Below are 20,103 nucleotides of genomic sequence, written 5' to 3'. Positions count from 1 at the left end.
TAGCCTCCTACAGACACACAGTGTGAGCCCCCACATAGCCTCCTACAGACACACAGTGTGAGCCCCCACGTAGCCTCCTACAGACACACAGTGTGAGCCCCCACATAGCCTCCTACAGACACACAGTGTGAGCCCCCACATAGCCTCCTACAGACACACAGTGTGAGCCCCCACATAGCCTCCTACAGACACACAGTGTGAGCCCCCACATAGCCTCCTACAGACACACAGTGTGAGCCCCCACATAGCCTCCTACAGACACACAGTGTGAGCCCCCACATAGCCTCCTACAGACACACAGTGTGAGCCCCCACGTAGCCTCCTACAGACACACAGTGTGAGCCCCCACATAGCCTCCTACAGACACACAGTGTGAGCCCCCACATAGCCTCCTACAGACACACAGTATGAGCTCCCACATAGCCTCCTACAGACACACAGTGTGAGCCCCCACATAGCCTCCTACAGACACACAGTATGAGCCCCCACATAGCCTCCTACAGACACACAGTGTGAGCCCCCACATAGCCTCCTACAGACACACAGTGTGAGCCCCCACATAGCCTCCTACAGACACACAGTGTGAGCCCCCACATAGCCTCCTACAGACACACAGTGTGAGCCCCCACATAGCCTCCTACAGACACACAGTGTGAGCCCCCACATAGCCCCTTTTATACATTTGAGCCCAACTTAGCCTCCTATACACAGTAGAAGCCCCCCATAGCCTACTATATACAGTATACACTCCACATAGCCTCCTATATACCTAAGTACATGATGAGCCCCCACATCGCATCCTACATACATGCAAACATCCCATACACCTGGGGAAAACCCCCCCACATACCTCACCTCGCTCCAGTTCCCTGAACATTCTGTTCCGGCCTCCGATGCATTGACACTTTGCACAGTGCATGCGATGATGCAACGTCATAGTGTCTGCTGTGCCTCACACCGATTGGAAGACAGAGCCAGTGGCACCATCCTCTACCAATGTGTTTACTACTATCTGCATTAGGAGGATGCAACAAATGGCAGTGACATTTGGCAGCATAATGCGGCCCATTGGTTTCAGCCCTTTGACCGTCTCGATCCTTGGTCCGGACTAGAACAGCCAGAGACCCGTATATGGCCCGCAGGCCGCACTTTGCCCAGTCCTGCCTTATAGCAATTGTGTCACCAGTTTTTGCTGCCTCATCTGATAGCAGTGTGAAGGGGCTGAGACCCCGATTTTAGCCATGTATCACTTATTGGACTGATGGCTGCGGTTTGGATAAAAATCACTATTTTATCAGACAGAATATCAAATCTACAGCAAGGTGGACAGTAGGTGACATCTCCGGAATCAGGGTCTCTGTCTCTACATTGTGCTGCGCTACAATTGACTATATAAAACCTGGTGAGAGATTCTTATTAAAAATAGGATGAAACTATGGAATGGAATTCTTAAAGGGTGTATCTGGAAATTAAAAAAACAAACAAAAAAAACCCCCAGTACTTTAGCACTCACAGGCAGGGAGTTGCTACCTACCAGCCCATTGAGCCCAGAAACTCAGCTCCTTCCGCTAACGTTGTGACAACAGAACGGGGGCTTCTCATCCACTCTGCTCTGTAGACGGGGGAAACAACCAAAGTCATGCTGATTGACAGCCAGCTCCCCCAGTCAGGCAGTGGGGAGCCGGCGATCAATCAGCATGAAGTCGGCTGTTCCCCTTGTCAAAAGGGCAGAGAGAAGAGAAGCTGCCATCTTGTTGACAAAGACATTGCATTACTGGCAGGAGAGGTCTGTGACAGCGAATTATGGAGACTGGCACAACAAGCAGGTAGCAACTCTCTGCCTATAAGTGCTTGGGCACATTTTTTTAAGTCCTGGATGCATTCTTTAAAGGGGTATTCCCATCTCTGAGATCATATCCTAATATGTAGGTATAATATTAGCAAAAACCTCCTATTAGAAATGTAGTATAGTTCTCCTGATAAAGCCATGTCTCTTTCCTCATGTGCAGGGCATTGCATGACCTTAGGTATCCATGGTTACATCCATAAACAACTGTCACTATGAGTTGATGGAACCATGGATACCTAAGCTACTGTAATGTCCTGCACATAAGGTAAGAGACATGGCTATATCAGGAGAACTATACTACATTTCTAACTGGAAGTATTTGCTAATATTGTAGCTACTACATATTGTAATAGGATCTCGGAGGTGGAAATAACCCTTTCAGCATAAAGTATCTTACATTTTTTTCCCCTCTTTTTCACAAGAATCTCCATGGACTTTTAAGGCTATATGTGTGAACGCTGCAGTTGTGCATTCACCGAAAAACGCACCCTCTGGCAGAAAAACGCAACTTGTGCCAGAAAACGGATCAAAAAATGCATATGTTTTTTTCCCATGCGTTTTTTTTTTTTAGTAAATAGTTATGGGTGGACTCAGATACCCGCGGGTGGTGGATCTCAAAAAAAGAAACGAAACCTGTTCTGGCCCAGAGTTGATCCCGGATATCTGGCTAGACGCCGGTCCCCATATAAGTCTATGGGGATAAGAATCTGGCACTTAAAAATGGTGGTAGAAGGGATAGGAACAAGCGCGTTATACTTAGAGTCTCTGGCGCAGCTGTATACTACCGTTGAAGCTCATTTTACTTCTGGGGCCGTCCATTAGCCACTATACATATTCACTGCTTTCCCCGCCCACTGTCTGATTAGCTGCAGTTAGACAGCGCCCCCAGCCTGAGCAACAGTATCTTACTGCAACCAATCACAGGCACTATGAGCGTCTATATAATACTGTAAAAATAAATTAAAAAAACCTGGCATAGGGTTCCCCCTGTATTATAATACCCTGCACCGATAAAGCATATGGCTACAGCCCCCAGCCGTGCACTTACCTTGGTGGTGTATAAAAATAAAAGGAACCCCAAGCGGCTTTTTTTGTTTAAAAAAACCCCCCCAAAAAAACGATGTGCGGTCCCCCACAATTTTGATACCCAGCCATGATAAAGCTCGACAGCTGGTGAGACCAGTGCTTATTGCCCCCCACACCCTCCTAAAATAGCAGCCTGCAGGTGCCCAGGATTGCTGCATCCAGTAGATACAACATTTTTGGAACTTTGCCATGGTGTGGTGGCAATCAGGGGGTTAATAACAGCTCACAGCTGCTACTAAACCCTAGATTAGTAATGGGAGGCATCTATGAGACACCCCCCATAACTAATCTGTAAGTGGAAAGAAAAACACAAACAAAAAAAATCTTTTATTTGCAATAAAAGACAAAAGAGCACCCTCTGTCACCCCTTTAATACCCCCAAAAATACTCCTGAGGGGACGACGTAATCCACACAAGGTCCCATGATGATCCCAACTCTGCCTCATCTGAAGGCACAGCGTGCGGCCATAGAACAATGACCGCTTACTATGACCCGCAGGCAGAGAATGAGCCACAGTTATCAGTGGTGACATCACTCAGGTTAGTTGTGGTCACAGCTGGAGGTTCCCAGTCCTCCACCTGTGACCGCAGGCAACTTGAAGTCACCTGAGGTCAAGTTACCTGCAGTCACAGGTGGAGGGCCGTGGGAACTGCCAGCTGTGACCACAACTAACCTGAGTGATATCACCGCTGATCGAGTGGCTCATTCAAACTCTGCCTGAAGCTCACAACGGGCGGCCATTATTCTATGGCCATGCGCTGTGCCTTCAGATGAAGCAGAGTTTAGATTGTCATGGGACCTCGTGTGGGTTACATCGGACCTTCAGGAGTATTTTGGGGGTTAATAAATTGGTGAAAGAGGGTGCTGTTTTGTCTTTTATTGCCAGTAAAGGATTTTTTTCGGTGTTTGTTTATGTTCACTTACAGATTAATAATGGGGGTCTCAGACGCCTCCCATTACTAATCTAGGGCTTAGTGGCAGCTGTGAGCTGCAATTAACCCTTTTTTACCCTGATTAACCCAATTGCCACTGCACCAGGGCAATCGGGAAGAGCCAGGTACAGTGTTGCGACAGTTGCATCTAATAAATACGGCAAACCTGGGCGTCTGCAGGTTGCTATTTTGAGGCTGAGGGGCAGGCCCAATAAGCGTCTCCCCAGCCTTAGAATAACAGCCCCCATCTGTCAGGCTTTATCATGGCTGGATATCAAAATTGTCGGTTCCTCTTGTTTTGATACACAGCTAGGAGAACCGCACAGCTGGGGGCTGCAGCCTGTAGCCATATGCTTTATCTGTACTAGGTATCACAATATGGGGGGACCCCACACTAATTTTTTTTTTTACCATGATGGACCTGCAGTCAACACCTGTGATTGGAAGCATAAGACACAGTCACTCAGCGTGGGGGTGCATCTGACTGCAACCAATCACAGACGCCGGTGGGCAGAGAAAGCTGTGCATATGCATGAGGCTAATGAGCAGCCCCAGAAGTAAAATGAGGCCATGGAAGCAGTTGCAACTCCGTTGGTGAGTATGAAGCGCTTGCCACAATCCCCCTATCCCTTCCACCATGATTTTTTCAGTGCCGGTTTCTGGTCCCCATAGATTTATATGGAGACCGGCGTCCGGCCAGATATCTGGGATCAATTCTGAACCAGAAGTTTTTTTTTGTTTTTTTTTTTAAACCCAGTTAGATCCGCTGGTCGCTGGTTTCTGCGAGTCCTCCCATCACTGAAACACTGGCCAAAAATGCAAACAATTGGCACGCGTCTTTTTTTCTGCAAACAAAGCTACAAGGACAAAAGAAGCAACGTGGGCACAGCCTTTCTGAATTCTCAGACTTTGCTGGGGAAGGAAAGACATGCAGTTTTAAGCTACAAACTGCACTAAAAAAGCAGCAAAAAAAAAAAAATAAAAAAAAAAATGCAGCATGCGCGCAGGGTCTAATGGCCGAACCTGACCTGCATAACTGATGAGACCTGCTCAGACTCTCACGGATCAGACACAAATCTGTATTGTGTATATGGCTATGTTCACACACTGCGTTTTTACTGCAGAAATTTCTTGAGAAAATGGTTGTAACCTTTCTGCAGACATTTCCGAGCAAAACCTATGGCAAAAAATTTGCGTTTTTTTCTTAAAAAAATTCTTACAGTAGATTTTCTTGAGAAAAAGAACAAGCATGTCACTTCTTTTCTGCAGCTAACTGCATTATTCACTCCATTGACTGCAATGTAATCATGAAATCACGCAGGGAATAACGCAGGCAGCAAATTCTGTGCGTTTCATTGCGATTCCCTGCGGTATTTCACGTTTTTCGGGACAATGTTCATCACTGCCTGCGTTTTGCAGGGAAGTGATGTCATTATGAGAGGAAGAGGAAGTGGAGCAGAGCGTAAACACACACAGATCACACAATCCCTGGAAGCCGCACGGAAGCACTTCCGTGTGACCTCCGTCGGGTGCCCGTGCAGTCTGTGTCCCGCTCCTTGTCAGCCCCGCGGCTGCCCGCACAGCAGTGTGTCAGCGGCTGCCCGCACCGCGGTATCAACAGCTTCTCACACTGCAGTGGGGGCAGCCGCGGGGATGACGAGCGCTGCTGTCAGGAGGTTAGATGAGATCATTACCTGCTGTGACGATCTCCTGCTCTGCTGACGTCAGCGCTTGTCACTGCTTTCTATGCCCGCCGCATTCTCACGTCACGTCTCGCGGGCGGCCCGAGACTGTCACTAGCAGTGACGTCATGGGCTCCCGTGATAATGCTGAGAACGCGGCAGGCAATGGAAGTCAGTGACAGCGCTGATGTCAGGAGTTCGTCACAGCAGGTAATGATCTCATCTAACCTCCTGACAGCAGCGCTCATCATCCCCTGCAGTGACCTGGGCTGATCTATTGATGTTGGCTCAGGTCACTGCATTACTCTCCCAGCCAATGGGGAACATTCTGTTCTTCATTGACTGGGACAGTGACTATGGTGTGGATCGTCGTGGGACCCCCTTATTGGATTATGTCAGACCCGGATTTGATTGTTCTTTTTAATAAAATGGTGAAAGAGGGAATGTTTTGGGGAGTGTTTTTTCAAATAAAACATTTTTTGTTGTCTATTTTTTTTTTCTTACTTACTGGGTTGGTGATGTCGGGTATCTGATAGACGCGTGACATCAGTAACCCCAGAGCTTGATGCCAGGTGACATTACACATCTGGTATCAACCCCCATATATTACCCCATTTGCCACCGCACCAGGGCAACGGGATGAGTTGGGGAAAGCGCCAGGATTGGCACGTCTAATGGATGCGCCACTTCCGGGGCGGCTGTGGCCTACTATTTTTAGGCTGGGGAGTGTCCAATAACGGCAGACCTCCCTAGTCTGAGAATACCAGACCACAGCTGTCCGCTTTACCTTAGCTGGTGATCCAAATTGGTGGAGGGGTTGGGGGGGAATCCACTTTTTTTGTTTTAAATAATTTAATGTAAAATAACAGCGTGGGATGCCCTCTGTTTTGGGTTACCAGACAAGGTAAAGCTGCCAGCTGTGGTCTGCAGCCGTCTGCTTTACCCTAGATGGCTACAAAACATATGGGGGACCCAAAGTTGTTTTTTTTCTTAAATTCATCTATCTTTCTAGCCATCTATCTACATTATTTATTGCTGTTAAAGCATTAAAAAAACGCATGGACCAACCTGCAAAAAAACGCACCAAAATGCATGCGTTTTTCAGTGCGTTATTAATGCAGGTGCGCTAATCCTTCACTCAAGAAATTTCTTAAGAAATGTCTTGAAAAAAATCCTTTTTCTAGTGCGCACATAGCCTATAGCTCAATGGAGCCCTACAGGTCGGTGACGTCCGAGAAAAGACAGCACTAGGTCTCATAGGGATGTGCGAGTGGCGCTATCCCGGCTCTCCCCACTGCTGAATGTACACGAGGGGGCAATGGGGACAGGTGGGGGCTCAACAAGCCATGTAAAATGATAGCCACATATCACTTATGCCCAGAGGATTAGGAGAGCCATAGAGTAGACACAGAGGCGGGTGATCACAGGATCCAGAATTAGAGGGATTGTCCATCAGGACTCACCCAAGCGCTGGAGCCCCTGTACTGGGGGTGACAGGAGGGAAATCACTGGCGATACAGACGGCACACACCCCAGATCAATACATAAGCGGTGCACGCCATCTAGGGTACATAGCTGATAGCAGGGAACAATAGCTCGCACTGTACACACATCCTATAGAAGACATGCGTTAGATTCTAAAGTCCATCCGAGAAGTCGTCATATCGGCGGCACCATCAGCTGCTGGGATTTCCATGCGGCCGCCGGTGCTAGACACTGGCCCGTACCGGCTCCGGGAGCAGGGCGCTGTCAGCCGCTCCCACACTGCGCGCTCGGCCGCCATTGCTCCAGTCTTGACAGGTTGCGGCCTCGCGCTGACATCCTTGGAGGTGACGTCAGATTCCAGCGTCCCGCCCCTAGGCGGGTCAGGTGACGTATCGCGGGAAGGGGCGGATCCTGGTGGGATCAGTGGGCGTGTCTCCGGCCGCGCCGGAAGCGCAGTCCTCCTCTCGGTCCGAATCTGATTGCGGCCTGTGTGGACGGTAAAGCCTGGAGCTGGAGTAGAGGCTGCACGGATACGGTGCGGGGGGAGGGACACGGGATGGGGGGGAGCCTGGGCCCCGTGTGACCCGACCCTGGGGCAGTGTGCGGAATAGGACAAGATGGAGGACACTTGAGGCCGGAGCGGGGGTGAGTGCGATCAGTGGGGCTGATACTGGGGCTCCGGTAATATGGCTGTGCCCTGCCTGTGTACGGCCGGGGGTGACACTGTGCCCTCTTCATGTGTGGTGTGCCAGCCTCACCATGTGCGCACAGCTGTGCCCAGGCTGATGCAGGTGTGATCCCTGTGCGGTCCTGTACCAGGGGCTTCAGTCCCCACCACGGCTGAGCCCAGCAGTGTGTAATGTATGGCAGCGGTCTCCTAATGTGTGGCATCAGGGCACTGCCAGGTCCCGGTGCTCCCTGGTAAGGACGTGCACTATGTGATCAGAAAACCTGTTCAACAACACGGAGTGGCCCCATCCTGTAAGAGAGCGTAATGGTCCTAAGGTGCTAATAGGAATCGTGTGTGGCCAGTGAGGGGTTAAGGGGCATCTGTAGTAAGAACTATATGGCAGACTTCACATTGTCCAACTGCGGACATTAGCTGCTCTGAATAACATATCCGCAAATAATAATTATCGGCCACAGACACCACCGCATTGATGAGTCCGGTATTGTCTGCGCTGCGTGCTAACAATGGCCAGCTATTACTAAGCGTGCCATGTCATGGTATGTCCGGGCTCACTATGGCTGCCACCTATAGGGCGTCCTACATAGGAATGGCTGTGTAACGTGCCCTCATTGGCCACTCCGTGCTGAGACCTCCGGGATCACCTCCACTACTGCCTTAATATGGCCATCATTTAGAGGGCATCCTACATAGGAATGGCTGTGTAATGTGCGGTCACTGGCCACTTCATACTGAGACCTCTGGGATCACCACCGCTACTGCTTTCATATGGCCGTCATTTAGAGGGCGTCCTACATAGGAATGGCTGTGTAATGTGCGGTCACTGGCCACTTCATACTGAGACCTCTGGGATCACCACCGCTACTGCTTTCATATGGCCGTCATTTAGAGGGCGTCCTACATAGGAATGGCTGGGTAACATGTGCTTACTGGCCACTCTGTGTTGAGACCTCTGGGATCACCACGGCTGCCTTCATATGTCTGTCACTTTATGTAGTGTCCTACATAGGAATGGATGTGTAACGTGGGACTGCTTTCAGTGGCCACTCCGTGCTGAGATCACCGGGATCATTACTGGTGTCCTACATAGGAATGGCTCTGTAACCTGCGGTCACTGGCCACTCCATACTGAGACCTCCGGGATTACCACGACTGCATTCAAATGTCCACCACTTACAGGGCGTCCTATATAGGAATGGCTGTGTACCGTGGGGCTGCTGTCACTGGCCACTCCGTGCTGAGATCTCCAAGATCACCACAGCTGGCTTCATACGGCGTCCTACATAGGAATGGCTTTGTAATGTGCCGTCACTGGCCACTCCGTGCTGAGATCTCCAAGATCACCACAGCTGGCTTTATATGGCGTTCTACATAGGAATGGCTGTGTAATGTGCCTTCACTGGCCACTCCATACTGAGACCTCCGGGATCACCAGAACTGCGTTCATATGTCCATCACTTACAGGGCGTCCTATATAGCAATGGCTGTGTAGCGTTGGGCTGCTGTCACTGGCCACTCCGTGCTGAGCTCTCTGGGGACGAGATCTGTAGGACGACAATGTAACTGCTGAATTCGTAGGCCGCTGTTTGTTGCTTACCGCAATGATTGTGACGCTGCAATTTCCGCGTCTTGTTTACATTGTGGTGTAACGACAGCCGTGACCTTTCTTCTGCTTGTGACAGGCGCTGGGTGCGAACCTTCTCTGAAAGGCTGCTGTGATTATTGTGTAAACTGAATGAGTGTTTTGTACGGTCGTCCCCTAACAGAACTTTAGCAATCGCCATATTCCAGGCACCTTAAACGTTTCCTTTGCAACTTCCGTGAGATTGTCACTTTTCTCCAGCAAAATCACAGCTCTAAAGCTAAATTCAAGAGTGTAAAATCTCAGAGTACAATTTTCATCCAGAAAAGTGGGACTTTTTTTACTCTCTTGTCATTCGTGTACACTCCATTTAATTTAGTGGCATCTTTTAGTAAATTACAGCCCCATTTTCTTATGTTGGTTATGTTATGTCTATAATAATCGGATTCCATACTGTGGCATCCATTTTTTTCCTCGCATCCATAGACTTCAATGGGTGAGTCTGATCTGATTTCCGCAGGAAATATGAGCATGCTGCGATCTTTGTCACACAGATAGTGAAAAGCATTGTTCATCTGCTCTGGCTCATTGAATAATATTGGTGCGAGTGCTGTCCGTTTTTTTTCATGCATAGCACTTTCAAATACGGTGGTGTGAACATGGCCTTAAAGAGAACCTGTCAGGCGCAATATGCTCCCAGAACCACGAGCAGTCCTGTGTGTATATTGCTAATCCCTGCCTAACTCTCCCTGTATACACTAGCATAGATAAAGAGATCTTTAGAAATAGTGTTTCCTAAGATCTTTTACTATATGCTAATGAGCGAGGGCACTAGTCCCCTGGATGTTAGTTCCTGGCCAGTCAGCTCCATTAGTATGTTAATACGCCCCTCTGGGTGTGCTATCATGCTAATGAATACGCAGCATCACAGGATGATCTCACTCACCTCTCCGCCGCTCCATGCTGGATTTCGGCTCAGTGCGCATGACCCCGGGATTTGGGTCATGCGCACTATGAAGCCGGGTGTACACATCCTGGCTTCAATCTGAAGTAGTGCACATGACTAAAACTGCGGGGTAATGCGCACTGAGCCAAGATCCCCCGTCATATGCAATGGCAGCGGAGAGGTGAGTGAGATCATCCTCTGATACTGCATATTTATTAGCATGTTAGCAAATCACAGGGACATACTAACATGCCAGTGGGGGTGAATAGCCAGGGAAAAACACCCAGGGGGCTAGTGCCCTCGCTCATTAGCATACGATATAAGATCTTTAGAAATACCTTTTCTAAAGCTCTCTTTATCTATGCTAGTGTATACAGGGACCGTAAGGCCGGGATTAGCAATATACCCCCAGAACTGCTCATTGTTCTGGGTGCATATTGGACCTGACAGGTTCCCTTTAATTAGTTGCAGACAGGTTGCATAGATTATTTTAGTAGCCCAGCCTTTTTTTCACACCTTGTGGGATTAGGGTCACACCACCAGTTTTCTCTCATCTGAGCAAATTGGTCCCATTATACTAATAATGCTTTGATCAGAGTTTGTCCAAATATGTCAGGTGGAAAAAAAAGTTTCTGTATATTGTGAGTCTGTGAAAATCGGACCGCACTTTGATGTCATCAGAGAGTGGTCCGATTTTTTTTTTTTTTTCCCCACGGACCCATAGAGGTGAATGAACGGAGGTAAATCATACATGCTGCCATTATTTCTTTGGATCACTTGGTCCGAGGAAGAAAATCGGACATGTGCATAACCCCCCCTAGAATAACATGGAGACGAATGCTATTTATCAAAATGGCAGAGAACACTAGTCCGATTTTTAGGGTCAGGTGCACGAGCCCTATAGGGGCCATGTAGGTTTTGCTCTTATAAGTTCAGGGGTGCCATATCTTTTCGGCATACGGTACTATTGCATCAAACCTTGTGTGTTCCAATAGATCATGCAGGTATTGTTTTGTATGTGAGGATGGCAGAGCTGCTCTTTGTTGTAGATTTAGCCATTCCTCTACATTAATTAGTAGTAAGCGAAGGCTTTTATCTTCTTCCACTTGTTCCTACCCATCGTGGAGAGGAGAGGCGGAAGCTTCCGTCGTGTACAGGGATTAGGACTCGCAGTCATGTGTCCCCGGCTCTGGCCTGCGGTGTCGGGATTTACCAGTGATGGATTTGTTGGTAAACACTAGAATGAAAGTTTTTTTTCTTCTGTGACTCATCTCCTTCAGTCGCATGGTCAGGGCTATGCTTGTCATTTCAATGTCGTAGGGCAGACGGCTCGGTTGTGATTGTGGAGGGCACCTGTCCCTCGGTATCACAGGGATTAAACGTGGGAATCGCCGCTCCATCCCCCACTCCCGATTGTCTAGGCTCTCCTCGCTTTCATCCTGAGCATCTGCAGTAGTAGATTGAGTTACAACAATAATACTGCTATCAAAGAAGCTGCAGCTGCCCCAGCCCCCTCGCACCACACCGCTTGTTTCCTTTCTTCGGGTCCCCCCATTCTGTGTTTCTCCTTTTTTTCCATTCATGTTCCTCTCCCTGTTTTTCCTTCTCCCTCATCCTCCATGGCACACCTCCCCCTCATTCCTCCGTCACCCTCTGCTCTGCTTCAGTACACAGCCCTCTCTCTCCATCCTATATTTATGTACCAGTGGTTTATGGCTGCAAGTGGGTGAATCAAGGACATAAGGGGAGTGCGGCGTGTTTAGAGCCATGCCAGGCTTCTTTGTGTGCACCCGGCCTGGGTAGAAGGGGATAGAACAGCCTTTTGTTCGGAGTCTGGTGTTTTCATTGTGCCCACTATTGACCCTGCCTTCAGCCTGGGCTCAGAAAAATAACATTATGACGTGTATAGTGCTCGCTGTGTCTGGGGTGTAAATATTTTGTATGGTTTGGTGCCTAATGTATGGTTAAATGCTTCATCCATTAGCTAATGCACACAGCAGCGGATCATGTTTCCTGAATACAGTGACTTCATGCCGGCCGTTGTATGTCTGGACTGTGTGTTGTCAGGGCTGAAATGTTTACACGTGAACATTACGCAATGGTTCACAAAGTACTAGGTATACACTTAAAGGGATTGTCCACTTTAACCCATGACATAGTGGAATGGACTGAGAACATGTTCTCTGATATGTGGGATATGTTAACGCCCTGCAATGATAGCTATTAGTATAATCGACCCATTGTAAATTATTTTTTTCTGGAAAATCTGTAGGTTATTTGCTTACGTGACCACTGGATTGTATCCAGCGGCGTGACCTGGTGGACTCTGAATCGTTTTTTTTTTTTTTCTTCAGCTGTAACAAAACGCACAATTTATTTTTTAGTCTTTTTCTTTAGCACAAAGCGTTTTTCTTAATGTTTCCTATAGTGTTCCAGTAATGTTTTTCAGCGTTCTCTGTAAATGGTTTTTTTTATATTTTTTTTTCCAGGGGTTTATTTGACGTTCTACAGCAATGAATAAAACGATAGAGTTTTTGAGGTGAAAACACTCAATAAGACGTCCTGACATATTACAGTAGTTTAGTTTTTCCCCTTCCTATTGACCTCTATTGTAAAGTATTAGCGACTTCTTGGTGGAAAACACCTAAAGAATACTTCTCACTTCTGTTAACCGCTTCCCATTTTGGAAATCTGAAGGGCCTAAGAAAATACTTAAAAACCTGTTTGTATGAATGAGTCATTTTTCAATAGAAATGAATAAGAGCCTTTTTGTGGGTTTTCTGAATGCTTTTTCAGGCATATTTCGAGGCGGACCTGCTCAACAGAAGGCTTGGAGAAAGCGCCATTCACACATATCTGACCCCATACAGATTAGATTACTCAAGTGCCCCCTGACAGGTTATGTGGGGATTGGTGGGTTGGATGCAGTCACCCAGTCCTTTCCCTCTACCGCAGTATTTCTCAACTCAAGACCCATCAACAGATCATGTTTTCAGGTTTTCCTCAATATTAGACAAGGAATAATGCCATCACCTGTGCAACATTAATGAAATCCTGAAAGCATGATCTGTTGATGGGTCTTGAGAACTGGCGTTGATAAACACTGGTCTACCGGTAGGTGAGACGATGCTAGTTAGAATGTTGTGATTGGTGGCAGGTAGATAAAGTGCAACTTTACAATCACTTTGTTACCAATTTCACCAAACAACCCGCTGTATCCAATATATAAACCTGCGCCTCTGTGATTAAGACAAGAGTAAATCATCCCCGATTTATTATAAGGACTTTGGTTGGTCCTTTCTTTCATAAGTAGCTGTTCACTTTCTTCTTTTTCTTTTTTGATATTGATATATCTGGTTAAGATTCCTCATATCATTTGCATTGGTTTGCTACTAGGGTGGTGAGAACTGAATGCTCCCCTCTCTTAGATGTTTAGAATCTAGCTTTAGACACTGACTGTGATAGCAGTGTGTCCATAGCTACAAACCCCCTTTAAGGGTTAGAGTTACCCTGGTTCCTCCTACGGAAGAGTTGGTATAGGAGGTTAGGGTTTAGATATTGGTAAAGTTTTAAGTTATGCCAATTGTTTCTTCTTTGACCCTGACCGGGGAGGACGGAAGCGGAGGTGAAGGCTTTCGCCTGTGGCTTCACTCCTCTCTGGTAACATTTGTGACATGTAAATGTTATGCTCTATATGTTATGTGTTTTGTCATTGTCTTTTACCATTCCTTATGTGTTTACCCTGATTGTGGTGAGGGAATCTTCTGTACCCCATTGAGAGCCATGCATCATGGGCCGTCAGGCAAGTTTGAGATGGGCAATACCCGGTTAGCCTTTGTATGTAATGCTAATTTTGCTTTATACTACTATAATTTAAAATATGGTTAAAATTTTAACACTAAATGTTAAGGGTTTAAACTCAAACATTAAGAGGCGAATGGCACTTGGTGAGATGAGGACCCAGCGAGCTGATGTGGTTTTCTTGCAGGAAACGCACTTGAATCTCAACGGGAACTGCAATTTCGCTAAACACCTTTACCCTACAATTTTTTTAGCCTCCCAGGAAAGGAAAAAAGCCGGTGTGGCGATTTTGATATCAAGGACCTGTCCCATTCAAGTTACTACCTCCCTGGCAGACCCACAGGGTAGGTACCTTATCCTACAAGGGACATATAAGGAAGTTCCAATCCTTTTGTGTAACATTTATGCCCCTAATACCTCCCAGATCCTCTTTTTGAACCGGGTATTCCTCAAATTAACACGCCTTCCCCCCTCAGTGTGGATTGTGGGTGGAGATTTTAACACTATTTTCTCTGACTCTTTAGACAGGTTGACCATTAACAATCAATTGTCGAGCCCGTCTCAACGTAAATTGACAGCTGCCTTTCGAAGACTGATCCGCAGGTTTGCCTTATTTGATTGGCGAGTTAAACATCCCTCAGAAAAAACCTTTACCTTCTACTCTCCCCCTCATGGTACACACACCAGGATCGATTTCTTCTTTGGCAACATTCAGGCCCTTAGATTGACGAGCAAAGTGGATATTGGTGCAATAACGTGGTCAGACCACGCGCCAATGACTCTCACCCTAGATCAGACAACCCAACGTACAAGAGTCTGCCACTGGAGGCTCAATGAGTCCCTCCTCAAGAGAACTTCCTACAGAGACAAACTGGAAGCAGGATTGATGGAATACTTTGAGAACAATGAGGGGTCAGTGCCCAATTTTTCTACTGTTTGGGAAGCCCATAAGGGGGCAATGCATAGTATTAAGCTCCCGCATCAAAAAAGATAGACTATATCAGAGAGATCAGCTCCTTAAAAGTCTCAGAGACTTAGAAAATAGGATGACCCTTAACCCATCAATACGTACGCTTACAGCTATAGTAAAGACTCGTGCCCAACTGAAAGACTTAGCAGTCAATATAACAGAAAAATTGCTACTTTATAGAAAGCATAAATACTATGACAAAGGAAATAAATCTCACTCCCTTTTAGCCCGCCAACTTAGGGAGGATAGGGGGAACTCATCCGTTTATGCCTTGAGAGATTTGGGAGGGAATACGTTCTATGACCCCACTAAAGTTGCAAAGATTTTTCAGGATTATTTGTCAAGATTGTATTCTTTGCCCAGCACTCTTCCTACAGACCCAGGAAAGCAGAGGGAGCTAATCCACTCCTTTCTTGAGCAGTGTAAGCTGCCTACTCTTACTCAGAGTGCTGCAAATACACTGAATAAAGAAATCACGTGTGAAGAGGTAGGAGAGGTGCTTAAATTACTTCCTAATGGAAAATCACCGGGTCCAGACGGCCTGACATACTTCTACTACAAGGCGTTTACGGATCGACTTACCCCCTATTTAATTAAATTATTTAATAGCTTCCTCATGGGCTCCCCTATACCCACAAGTATGTTACATTCATATATTACGCTTATACCCAAACCTGGGAAGGATGCTATGGAATGTGCCAATTATAGGCCCATAGCACTCCTTAATGCTGATTTGAAAATCTTTACTAAACTACTACCGTGTTTCCCCGAAAGTAAGGCCCTGTCTTACATTAATTTTACCCCCAAAAGTCCCACCCTGCCTTACTTTCGGGGGAGGCCTTACATTGGAAAAAAAAAATAACAATTTCCCCCTCCCCCCTCCCCCCTGCAGCCTCCCCATTGTTTGAGAGTCCGGCATGCACCCCATCCTCCCCCCTGCAGCCTCCCCATTGTTTGAGAGTCCGGAATCCACCCACCCCATCCTCCCCCCTGCAGCCTCCCCATTGTTTGAGAGTCCGGAATCCACCCACCCCATCCTCCCCCCTGCAGCCTCCCCATTGTTTGAGAGTCCGGCATGCACCCCATCCTCCCCCCTGCAGCCTCCCCATTGTTTGAGAGTCCGGAATCCACCCACCCCATCCTCCCCCCTGCAGCCTCCCCATACAGTGGTTCTGCCCCCCACTCTGCCACCACACACACTGACACATACGGTACCGGTACAGACCCACACGGCACACACACACATATCGTACCGGTAAAACACACACACACACACACACACACACACACACACACACACTCTGACACATACAGCCCCCATACACATACCGTACACACACAGAGAGAGAGTAACTTACCGTTACTTTCCTTCTGCCGGGGACGCCGGGGACGCTGGACCAATGGGAGCGAGCCTGCAGGCGGTGACGTCGCGGCTGATTCGGCCAATCAGCTGCGAGCCGGCTGACTGGCCAATCACAGCTCGAGCTGATGGCCAGCAGGGAGCCTGTGACGAACAGGCTGATCGGCCAATCAGCATCAAGCAGGAAGAGCGTTGACCCGGGACGCGCCGCAGGCCGGCGAGATTGCGGGGGCCATTCACCGGAGGAGGTATACATTACGCCGCGACCACCACCCATAGGCGGCCTTACATTCCCCGGGCACCCCCGCTACCCTGCCTTACAATCGGGGGGTGCCCTACATTGGCGGACCCCCCCGAAACCCCCACCCTGCCTTACTTTCGGGGGGGTCCTACTTTCGGGGAAACACGGTAGCTCTACGCCTTTCAGTTCTACTTCCTCACCTAATACACAAAGACCAGGTGGGTTTTGTCCCTTGTAGGCAAGGGGGGGACAACACCAGGAAGATCATTGACTTAGTAGAGGTTGTTAATAAGACAGAGAGTGAAGCACTCCTTAGTTTGGATGCGGAGAAGGCGTTTGACCATCTGGGGTGGCCATTCATGTTCGAAACATTGCATCAATTTGGAATTTCGGGTCCATTTATTACTGCCCTGAAAAGTCTATATTCATGCCCCTCAGCTTCGGTCAAGCTTCCTTATGCCACATCTCAACGGCACTCGTCAGGGATGCCCTTTGTCCCCCCTTCTCTTTGTCATGTGTATTGAACCATTGGCTGCTGCTATTCGCAATGACCCTAATATAAGTGGAGTAATGGTACGAGATAAGGAGTTTAAGCTATCTCTATATGTGGATGATGTCCTATTGATCTTGTCCCAACCACATATCACCCTCCCGAATTTGCATTCCTTATTACTACAATTTGGAAGGTTGTCAGGGTATAAGGTCAATCAGAACAAAACGGAAGCTCTGCCTCTTAATATTCCACAGGTGCGGGTCGCCTCCTTACAGGAAAACTACAACTATAAATGGAAAAACATATCCTTGACATACCTGGGGATACAATTAACATCTCAGTATAAGCTCTTGTACCAGCAGAACTATCCTAGTTTATTTACTGAGATAAAAAGGCTCCTGCTCAATTGGAACAAGCTCCCATTGTCTCTGTTTGGAAGAATCTCTGCAGTCAAAATGTCTGTTCTGCCAAAGCTCCTTTACCGGTTTGAGACCCTTCCGGTGTGTGTACCATACAAAGAATTGCGCAACATTCAGTCTAGTATACTTCAATTTGTTTGGGCCCATAAGAGACATAGAATCAAGAAAACAACATTATTTGACAGTAAACTGAGAGGAGGCCTGGGGGTCCCTGATATTACTAAGTACTACTGGGCAGCACACTTACGTCACATCCCTGCATGGTCTAATCGCAGTGCCTTCTCTAGATGGATGGAAATAGAGAAGTTATGGCTAGCCCCAATACACCCTAACTCCTACCTTTGGGGCACCTCATCTAATAAGCCTGATCCACATACCCTGGGCCCTATAGCCTTCACGAAGAGGATATGGGACTGTTGTGTCAAAAAGTTTCCACTTAAATCTGATACAAGTAAAATATATCTTTGTACCGTGTTAGCCAGTAGAGATAAAAAAATTGTTTAAAAGAACAGAGAGTCCTCAGTGGTTGATACCTTTTAATGGCTAACTGAAAAGATGGTAATAATTGCAAGCTTTCGAGACTACTCAGGTCTCTTCATCAGGCATGGTATAACACAAAATCTGAAGAGTCACGTATTTATACACAACAGGACTTAGACTTAAATCTGAACACTCTCCCTTGACTTCTTTTCTTTTTAATCCCAGAATGCTGGACGGTATGCAGGGTACAGCGACTAAAACGTGGTTTGACAGGAAGCTCTTTTGCTTTGCTGACATAGTAGACGCACACTCCAGAGTCCTTCTCCCCTATGCCACCATAGCTGATAAATTTAATCTCCCAGGCAATTCCCAATATCGGTATTTACAAGTTAGACACCTGCTGCACTCCCTTTTTACCTCCTTAGAAGTCTCTATCCCTACACTTTTTGAGAGATTATGCAGAGCTGGGGTCTCTACTAAAGGCCTCATCTCCGGTATATATCGTATTTTAATGGCCCCATGCCCAGAAGACAAGCCAAATCATACATATATGAGGAAATGGGAAGATTTCCTTGGTGAGTTCATTCCCTTGTGTATGTGGAAGCGGATCTGGGATACGGCCTCTAAGACATCTTCATGCTATGTCTATAAGGAAAATCAGTATAAATTACTCATGTATTGGTATCACACCCCATCACTACTACATAAACTAAACCCAGCTATACCTGACAATTGTTGGAGGTGTGGAGCCACAGGAGGAGACATACCGCACATATTCTGGGTATGCCCCAATATCCAGTGTTTCTGGAGGTTGGTGCAATCTCTTATTTATAAAGTAACTAACCTTCGGGTTCCCCTGGATCCTAAATTCTATTTATTAAATATACCACTTGCTCAGCTGGGGAAAAGAGTGAAGTGGTTACTATTACACATGACCACAGCAGCTAGATGTCTAATTGCCCGTAACTGGAGGTTGGCCCATCCACCCTCACTTACAGATCTCCAGTCTCGGATCCAAGATGTGAGAAGGATGGAGTATTTATCTGCCCTGTCAAATAACACAGTAGATCTTTTTGAGAGTGTTTGGCCACTTTGGGACACTTATTGGGCCAACAAAGAATAACAGTGAAGTACGGCCTTGATTGAAGCCTGATATGCTCACCCTCCCCAATCCATCCCCCCCTCCCTTATGTTTCCCTGTCTAGTATTGTATTGTTCGTCTTGTCATATTCCCTGTTTTCAGTGTATTAGTGGATAATGTGTATACTGATTTATGGTTTACAGTTATTGCTAACAAGCTTGTGAGACATATCTATGCATCCATGTACTTTTTCTGTATCTGTTCTAAAAACTTAATAAAACACTCAGTTATAAAAAGACAAGAGTAAATCAGAGAGCAGATATGCGATCACTACGCACAGTGGCATCAGGATATGGACCGTACCGGCCACTGACTAGGCTCGGCGCTGGGGCACGTGAACACCGTCATATTCCGGTGCAGGGGCTTGTTCAGTGCACACTGCTGTCACTGATATGTCACACATTATAGCCTCCTTCATTTCATACATGTTCTTGTAGGCTTCTCTCAGGGTCTCCTCACATCACCTTAGAGTCTTCCATCACCTTATTGCCCGATATATACCTCTGATGGTAGCTTCTCAAGAATTCCATTATATATGATTTTGCAGGAAACCTCTTCAGAGAAAAGTATAGTCAACAGCAAAGTTCTGTACAGGAAAAATGGTTTGCTGGTCTGTTAGCCTAACTTCACATTTCCGTTGTTTTGCATCAGTCACAATCCGTCGCCTTGGGGAATTACGGTATCTTGCAAAATATTTTGCAGGAATCCAGTTTTTCCCCATAGACTTCTATTAGTGACAGATTGCGACTGATGATGCTGCGTTGCATCCGCTGCGTCGCAGTCAGTCGTTTTTTAACTGATCGCCGGGCGGGAGCAACACAGCCTGTAACGTTTTTTGAGCAGCGCAATCCGTAGGATTTTGCTGCGCATGCTCTCTCTGTCTCCCTGCACCCGTAACCAGGATACACATCAGGTAACCAAGCAATGTGCTTTGGTTAGTTACCCGA

At 47.1% G+C, this 20,103-nt stretch overlaps 1 protein-coding gene across 3 annotated transcripts in view; it reads left to right on the top strand.

Moving 5' to 3' along the window:
- The first annotated feature begins 7,456 nt into the window (after positions 1-7,456).
- LOC142303839 (zinc finger protein 609-like) overlaps positions 7,457-20,103 on the top strand; it is a 163,112-nt gene continuing 150,465 nt past the window's right edge. For 2 of the 3 annotated variants that reach the window (XM_075345622.1, XM_075345620.1), the window contains exon 1: positions 7,457-7,680. The gene's annotated coding sequence lies outside the window, so the exon portion shown is untranslated. The remainder of the gene's footprint in view (positions 7,681-20,103) is intronic. The other variant, XM_075345621.1, reaches the window with a different exon arrangement.

The sequence above is a fragment of the Anomaloglossus baeobatrachus genome, chromosome 4, assembly GCF_048569485.1.
Source record: "Anomaloglossus baeobatrachus isolate aAnoBae1 chromosome 4, aAnoBae1.hap1, whole genome shotgun sequence".
Lineage (NCBI taxonomy): Eukaryota > Metazoa > Chordata > Amphibia > Anura > Aromobatidae > Anomaloglossus > Anomaloglossus baeobatrachus.
Note: the sequence above shows the minus strand (reverse complement) of the source record. Positions and strands in the feature narration are given on the sequence as shown.